The sequence below is a fragment of the Lontra canadensis genome, unplaced genomic scaffold (assembly GCF_010015895.1).
Source record: "Lontra canadensis isolate GAN:19392208 unplaced genomic scaffold, GSC_riverotter_1.0 scaffold1, whole genome shotgun sequence".
NCBI lineage: Eukaryota > Metazoa > Chordata > Mammalia > Carnivora > Mustelidae > Lontra > Lontra canadensis.
Window position 1 is genome coordinate 22,408,561 of NW_022630995.1, and position 8,018 is coordinate 22,416,578.

Here is an 8,018-nt window from a genome sequence, read left to right on the forward strand (position 1 = left end):
AGGACAAGAAAGAAAGAACTGTTTTAGCCTGCTACAAATTTGTCTACATTTATTCTTTTTTAATTTCTTTTTCTTTTTTTCTTTTTAACTAAAATCTAATGTGAGTTGCATGGCTTTTTTAGATGCTGTAGCTCAGGGAACAATTCTGGCCTCTGTCAAAGCCCTCAAAGGCATAAATTATTTTCTTTCTCTTTTTTTTATATCCCAAAAGGCAAAAATGAAATATCTCTTCTTAAACTTACTAGATACATGTCCTTCATTTCCTCAGTCTGACTGCTTGCTGGAAATGTTTTATTAATTGCGAATTTATTCCCACATATTGTGATGCAAAAAGAAGAATGGCAAATTGGCAGCTGCATTCATTTAAAATTAGCAGAGGCCCTTGTTCAAGAGATGGCATATTCAGAGTGACCTAAATTATCATGACATGAAGGGCACAGGTCAAATTCAAGGCCAAGTTACAAATCAATAGAAAATTTCCTTGGGGGGAAGCTAGTGCTATGAACTTGAATTCTTAATTGTTTTTCAAGAGACAGTATAATTTGCTGCATCCAAAATTTAAGATCTTCTGCAAGATAAAGACTTTGACATGTGAATGAGTTCTAGTTTTCTTATTTTGAGAATATGGATTCTTTCCTATATATTTAATTCATCAATTTTTCAATTTTAATTATCATATGTTCTTAATAACATTTTCTCTGGAGATTTACTTCAAAAGTTCGATATAATGTTTTTGTGCTTTCATATGCTTTTTATTCCTATCCATGTTTCATTTTTTTTCCCCTCTAGAACAGACCTTAGTTTGGCTGAACCCACATGAATGTTATACTGAAGTTCAATCATCTGCTTTACATGTTACATAAACTCAAGGTTTGTGACTGAAATTGGGGTACAACTTCTCCAATATGATGTTAAAAGATTTTGCTTCCACTCTTGCTGTCACCAGCCAAAGGGAAGACATTGGTATGTCAAGGACTAACATTTTGGGTGTTTCTCCCACTGTCTGCATTTTCAGTAGTACTTGTCACTATTCACACTTCTGGGAATCTCTTCCCCATGTAATTGATCCTACAGGGACTGAACCCTGGCTCTGAAGTTTGTGCTCTGCGAGTTAGCCCAATTTCTATTTTGCATTTGGTTCAAGTGAACTTAAAAACACTGCTCTAGGGACGCCTGGGTGGCTCAGTTGGTTGGGCGGCTGCCTTCGGCTCAGGTCATGATCCCGGCGTCCTGGGATCGAGTCCCACATCGGGCTCCTTGCTCCGCGGGGAGCCTGCTTCTCCCTCTGCCTCTGCTGCCTCTCTGTCTGCCTGTGCTCGCTCACCCTCTCTCCCTCTGTCTCTGACAAATAAATAAATAAAAAATCTTTAAAAAAAAAAAAACACTGCTCTAGTTTCTCTATAATTTTTTTTTAAAAAAGGTTTTATTTATTTATTTGTTTGTCAGAGAGAGAGAGAGCAAGCACACAAGCAAGCAGAGTGGCAGGCAGAGGCAGAGAGAGAAGCAGGCTCCCTGCTGAGCAAGGAGCCCCATGCGGGGCTCAATCCAAGGACCCTGGAATCATGACCTGAGCCAAAGGCAGTGGCTCAACTGACTGAGCCTCCGAGACGTCCCCATTCTGAAACTTTTAGTGAGAGTTAAAAAAAGGGGGGGGCGGTTGTGACAGAAAAAACACTGGATACTCTGGTTTCTCTTCAGATCATATAAAATGTTTTGCCTTTTACTAAAGATTTCTGTGGAAAGGAATGACTTTGAGTCTTAAGCCAATTTTTTGGGTCCTTGTTTCATCAAGTTTACGGAAAAAAAAAAGAGAGAGATTGAGGAAGGCAGGAAGGCAAAAGAGAAAAAGAAAAGAAAGAAGTGAATGAGAACAGGGGCACCTGGGTGGCTCAGTGGGTTAAGCTTCTGCATTCGGCTCAGGTCATGATCCCAGGGTCTGGGGATCGAGCCCCGAATCGGGCTCTCTGCTCAGCGGGGAGCCTGCTTCCTCCTCTCTCTCTGCCTGTCTCTGTCTCTCTGCCTACTTGTGATCTCTGTCTGTCAAATAAATAAGTAATCTTTAAAAAATTTAAAAAAAAATTCTCAGAAGCCTAGGGTGCTTTTTATTCTGTTTGAAATTTCAAATCATGTGCAGTTTTTCCTAGTACAATTATATACATTTTAAGTTCAATGTACAGGTGTCCCTGGTTTCTTCTCTATGGTTCTCTTTTGCCCTCTGTGAAACCCACCAGTAGCCTTGAGCCATCCTGGCTTAAAGACTGGTGTTGTCTGAAGCCAGGGACCTGAGGCCTGGTCTAGCTCTATCCAATGCAGGATCATCTATCTATCCTAGCTTCCAGCAGGACCCTGACCTTGTGTTCTGGTTCTGACAGCTGGGACGCAATGTCTTCTCCACTACAGTATCTGCAGCTTGAGGCACAGAGATGCCCCCTAAATGCTGAGAGAAGGAAGGGAGGTGAACAAGGGAACTCCAGAATGAGCTGGGCTTACTCCTGCCCGCTCCCAGAGCCCAGAACATACTTTGAACTACTCTCCCCTTGTTCCTCTTCCCTTCAGCACCACTGGCCTCCTTGAAGCCCAGTTGTGGTTCCTTGTTCTGCTTCCAGTCTGTGGTTCCTTCTTCTCTTTGGAAACACTGTCCGGTACCCTCTATCCACGCTGCTCATTCCTGCCCCTCCTGATTCAGATGTCATCTTCTCATTTACCAAGTTTTTAGAATTACAGTTTCCTCCCCTTTGCATCCAATCCTGCTGTCCTTCCTGCTGTTTTTCTTATTAGCATTTATCACTAACTAGCATGCTATGCATTTTATTTGCCTTACTTATTTTCTTTCCTTACTAGAACTTAAGCTGCAGAAGAGAAATTGTTCTTTATCTCCAGTGCCTATAACACGGTCCTTGTTCAACAAGAGTTTGTGAAATGAATGGTTGGGGGATCTCAGCTTGGTTTTGGCAGTCTTTCAAAGTGAGGACACCCCTTACGTATATCAGTACCCCCAATTCAGTACCCATCACAGACTTCCCTCATGCTAAATGATAGCCTGCCTCTCTGAATCTCCCCTAAAATATTCCCTTCTCAATAATTAATTATTTGTTGAAGGAATAAAGATATGCTCCGGGACTCCTGGTCCCTGTGGTCTGCCTTTTTGTTGCAAATCTCCCTCTCACCTCCTCTGCGTGTTGTGTTTTAGCCCACTGCTGGTTTCACACACCAGTCTCTAGTTGGATTTTCTTTGGTGCCCCTATCTCTTGCCCTTCCCTGCATTCTATCTCTTTACTCTGGCCTTTGTCATTGTTCTTCCTCCCAGAATTCTCCAAAAATCTCACAACTGGAAGAGATCTTAGGGGTCCAAGCTCTTATTTTATAGACGAAAGAAGACAGGCCTGAAAGTATTTGGCTGGTGCAGGTCTGCACTCAAGTTAGGGAACAGCTGAAATGAGGGTCCAGAGGCTCAGATTCCCAGCCAGTCTGGTGCTCTTTCCACATCTCTCAAAATCTCCAGTCTTCCCAAAATATAACCAGAAAATATATATCCAGAATATATAAGATTCTTCATATTAAAATAGGCTTAAAAGGGAAGGCTAGGGAAGCCCTTATGGTATTCTCTTGCATTTAAAAAACTCCAGCCCCCGGGCAGCTGAGTGGTGCAGTTGGTTAAGCCGTTTGACTCTTGGTTTCAGCTCAGGTTCTGATCTCAGGGTCTTGAGATCAAGCCCCACGGCAGGCTTCAAGCTCAGTGTGGAGTTCACTTAACACACTCTCTCCTTCTCCATCTATACCTCCCACCACCCCCCTCTCTCAAAATAAGTAAGTAAATCTTCAAAGTATTCATGACCCAATATTGACATTTGAACCTACAAAAAACTCAATATCAATTTAGGGGAAAAGGGACTTACCTTAAAAGACAGCTTCTGGCTGCCTTTTCCTTCCTCCCACAGAGAAGCAAAAAGCTCCCAATCTGTGCTCCCAAAGTGCCATGAAGAAAGTATACTCGTACCTCTTTTCTCTCCTGTGTCTTTCTCACCTGTGAGAACCTGGAGATAAGGAACTCAGTATGATAACATTCCCTCCCCAAGTCCACAAAATCAAACATCTGACAGAGTATATCAACCCAGCCAAAGCTAAAACCAGGCACTGGTTTTATCAATAAATGTTTCTTAGATGAGTAAAATTGTCCCTTTTCCTTATTTGTCTTCAGATAATCACCAAACATACGAGAATGGCTAAAAGTAAAAGAGCTGGCAATGTTAAGTATTGAGAAGAAGGATAAGCAAATGGAATTCTCATATATTACTGATGGAAATGCACATTGCAATCGGTCTCTGTAGTTTCCTATAAAGACATTTAGCATATAATCCAGGTATCCTATTGTTAAAAAGAAAACCACAAGACCAAAATCGCATCACTTAAGCCAAGTTTCATCCTCCCCTGTAAACGGAGTCTTAACTGGTCAGTCAGGAATTTTCTGATCAACATCAATGAGGTAATCTGTCACATGGGCCCTCTTCATCCACCCCCCCCTTCCAAAAAAAGATGAAGTAATCTGCATGATAAGTTTCCCCGCTCTTCCCCCTAAGGGAAGGCGATCTTATCTCAAACAACCTTTTCTTTCCTTTTGCTAATAACTTCCTTGTCCCACCCTTCTTCCTATAAAAACATTCCATTTTTGTACACCTCCTCAGAGCGTCTCCTCTACTTGCTGGAGGGGGATGGTGCCCAATTCAAGAATTGATTAATAAAGCCAGTTAGATTTTCAAATTCACTTGATTGGATTTTGTTTAACAGTACTAATAGGAGAGAACTGAAAACACATGCCATCCTTGCAAAGACCCTGTAGGAAAGTGTCCAAAAACTGGGAACAACCCAAAAGTCCAACTGGTAAATGAATAAGCAAATTTTGATCCACCCATACAATGGAATAATAGCGTCAGGGAACTAAAACTTAGCCTTTACTCTCTTAGTTTAAATGATTGGGGCCCCGCAAATTAGACTAACAAAGACAGATTAGCAAAAGATCAAATTTAATCATTGTTTTTGTTAAGGTATATAGAAGGGTACACAGTAAAATGTGACACAAAGGGGCTGTTAGAATTTGTGGCTTGGACACCACCCTGAAAAAGGCAGGGGAGGAGGAGAAGGACACTTAGAGGAAAACTAATGACTTCTTAAGGGAAGGTTGGGGAAGAGTACTTATGGGAAGACAAATGGCCTCAGGAGAAGAGACGGGAGGTGTTAGAGTTTTGTGACAATGCCTGTGATACGGTGTGGAGACCTCTCACCTTCTGGGATAAGTGACAAGAGTATGTTACTGGTTGATCCTAGGGAGGGGATTTTTGACAACTGAGGTTATTTTTTAGCTCTTTTGAGAGACTCTGCTTTTAGGAAGGTGAGAGATTTCAGGAACTCAAATGCCTTCTAAAAATATTTTTAAAGATTTTATTTTATTTTTATTTTTTAAAGCTTTATTTGAGAGAGAAAGAGTGAGTGAATGGGGGAAGGGGCAGAAGGAGAGGGATAGAGAGAGAACTCTCAAGCAGATTCCCTGTTGAGTATGGAGCCTACACAGGGCTGGATCCCGTGACCCATGAGATCACAACCTGAGCTGAAACCAAGAGTCAGATGCTTAACTGACTGAGCCATCCAGACACCCCTTAAAATTTTATTTTTAAGTAATCCCTACACCTAATGTGGGGCTCAAATTCACAGCTTTGAGACCAAGAGTGATGTGCTCCACTGGCTGAGCCAGCCAAGCACCCCTTCTTCTAAAAATATTTATGCCACATTAAGTGGCATATTCTGGACTCTTCCAGTAGCTATCGGAAGAATAGGAACTAGCTATAAGGCAACTGTATAGATGAATCTGGAGAGCATTACGCCAAGTGAAAAAAGCCAGATGCAAAAGTTCACTTACCTTATGATTCCCTTTGTGTAACATTCTAGGGAAGGCAAGAGACACAATGGGATCAGTGCTTGCCAGGGGCTGGTGATTAGGAAAGGGGATTGACTTCAAAAGGGCAAAAGGGAATTTTGAGGGTGATGTCAATGGTTATATCTTGGCTATGGTGAAAGGCTACACAATTCAAAAAGTATAAACTCAAAATCCATAGACATGAGCAACTTAAATGAGCAAATTTTACTGAATGCATAGTATGCCTTAATTAAGCCTCACCTTTCAGAAATACAGCTGTAGAGAATAGAAGTGAGTTTTTCTTCGTCTAGGTGTTTGTTTATTTGAGTTATTTTGGGAAGTGTTTGAAATCCTTTCACAAAATGATACATCTGGCAATGGTGATTTTTCTCCTAACAGAATCTCTGCCAGTTTATACTAAAAAGTCAATTTCTAACCCTAAAGCTATTTTATTCTATAGATATTTACTAAGCACCTCCTCTGTTTAGGGCACAAGGGTGGGGTTGGGGGGTAGGAGGCAGTAAAGAAGTATAAAGTAGGTTTTGATTTTCACCAGCTTACAACTGAGCTGGGGAAATAAAACCCTGCTTTAGTTAAAGAACAGACCATAAGAGCTTTTTGAGTTTGGAAGAGAAATTGCTTCCAGTTACAGCAAAGCTTCCACAAGGCGGCCCAGGATGTCTTGCAGGACGAGAAGCAGCCCATGGATTTAGTTCATAAGGAAAGAGTTCAAAGCCTAGAGACCAGTTACCTTAAGGTCATGGCTAATGCGTCATTCCATGAGGAGGAGAGACTGGTTCTCTGATGAACAGAGATGCAGGAAGGAAAGTCAGGTAAACCAGAAGAGCAAACCACCTCGGGCTGGAGCAAAAGAGGACTAAAGGTGAAGTGCATGGCATTAGTCTGGGCCTGGCACCCTGTTAAGTACCAGCTTGGCTTTCTACCAACGATGTCTTAAATAAGCAGTGATGAATTCTCTCAGGAAAACAGACAAAGAAAAACACCAACAGAATCCGCACTACAGTCTAATCAGACTTGAGATGGTCACACAATCAAATCTTAACCAAATCACGCATGTTGATTGGGATGAAGGGAAAATGTCGATACCTGTACTCTGCTCAGAAGAAAGAAGGTGTTTCCCGAAGAAGCTGGTCCACCTCTAATCTAGAAAGGAGGAAAACGAAAGGGGGAGAATTGGCTTTATCTCATGCTGTCCAGAGAGGATTGAGACACTGGATGTGGCAGTTAGGAACTAGATTTCTAGAATCCTAGATTTAGGACAAAGGACAGTTCATTGGATTCTCCAAGACTTAGCAACAGATGTCAAAATTATTTAAGCTTTCCGGACACTGAGTGCATGCTCACAAAACAACTTAATAGTAATAATATTCGCCCCCACACTGTTGACTTCAGGACACAATTAAGTTACTAAGTGGTATTCTGATTTTTGCATTTTCTCCTACTGTTCTCCACTAACATCTACTACATGTCCTCCTTTTCTCACCCTACCTCGCTGAACCCCAGCCACACTTGGCAGGCATCCTCCTGTCTCAAGGCCTTTGTAGATGTCATAAAATTAAGGATCTTGAAATGGTGAGATTATCCTGGATTATCTGGGTGTGTCCTAAATCCACTGACATGTGTTCTTATAAAAGACACATGGAGGAGAAGGCAATGTGGAGACTGAGGCAGAGGTCTGGAGTGATCTGGCCACAAGCCAAAGAGGCTGGCAACCACCAGAGGCTAAAAGAAACCCGGACTGGAGCTTTCCCTAAAGGCCTTTCAGAGAGAACCCGGCCCTGCTGACACCTTGATTTTGAACCTCTGACTCCAGAACTGTGGGAAAATAAATTTCCATGGTTTTAAACCACCCGGTTTGTAGCAATTTGTTATAGCAGCCCTGGGAAACTACTACACAGCATGATTTCATCTATGTGACATTGCCAACTGATGGAGGTACACACTCAGACTGGATTCGATGTGGCCCAGTGCTAAGAATGGGATGTGGGGTCGTGTCTTGCCGAGTATGAAGGGGTACCACAAAGGAAATCTTTGTTGACATGGGACACTTCTGTCTGCATGTAAATCTTTTTTTTTTTTTTAAGATTTT

General features: G+C 41.9%; 1 non-coding gene across 1 annotated transcript; it reads left to right on the plus strand.

Annotated features, from left to right (window-relative positions):
• Nucleotides 1-1,678: 1,678 nt before the first annotated feature.
• LOC116871526 lies at nt 1,679-1,795 on the plus strand. Its single transcript, XR_004383415.1, has one exon. It is a non-coding gene; the product is annotated as a U5 spliceosomal RNA (small nuclear RNA).
• The last annotated feature ends 6,223 nt before the right edge of the window (nt 1,796-8,018 follow it).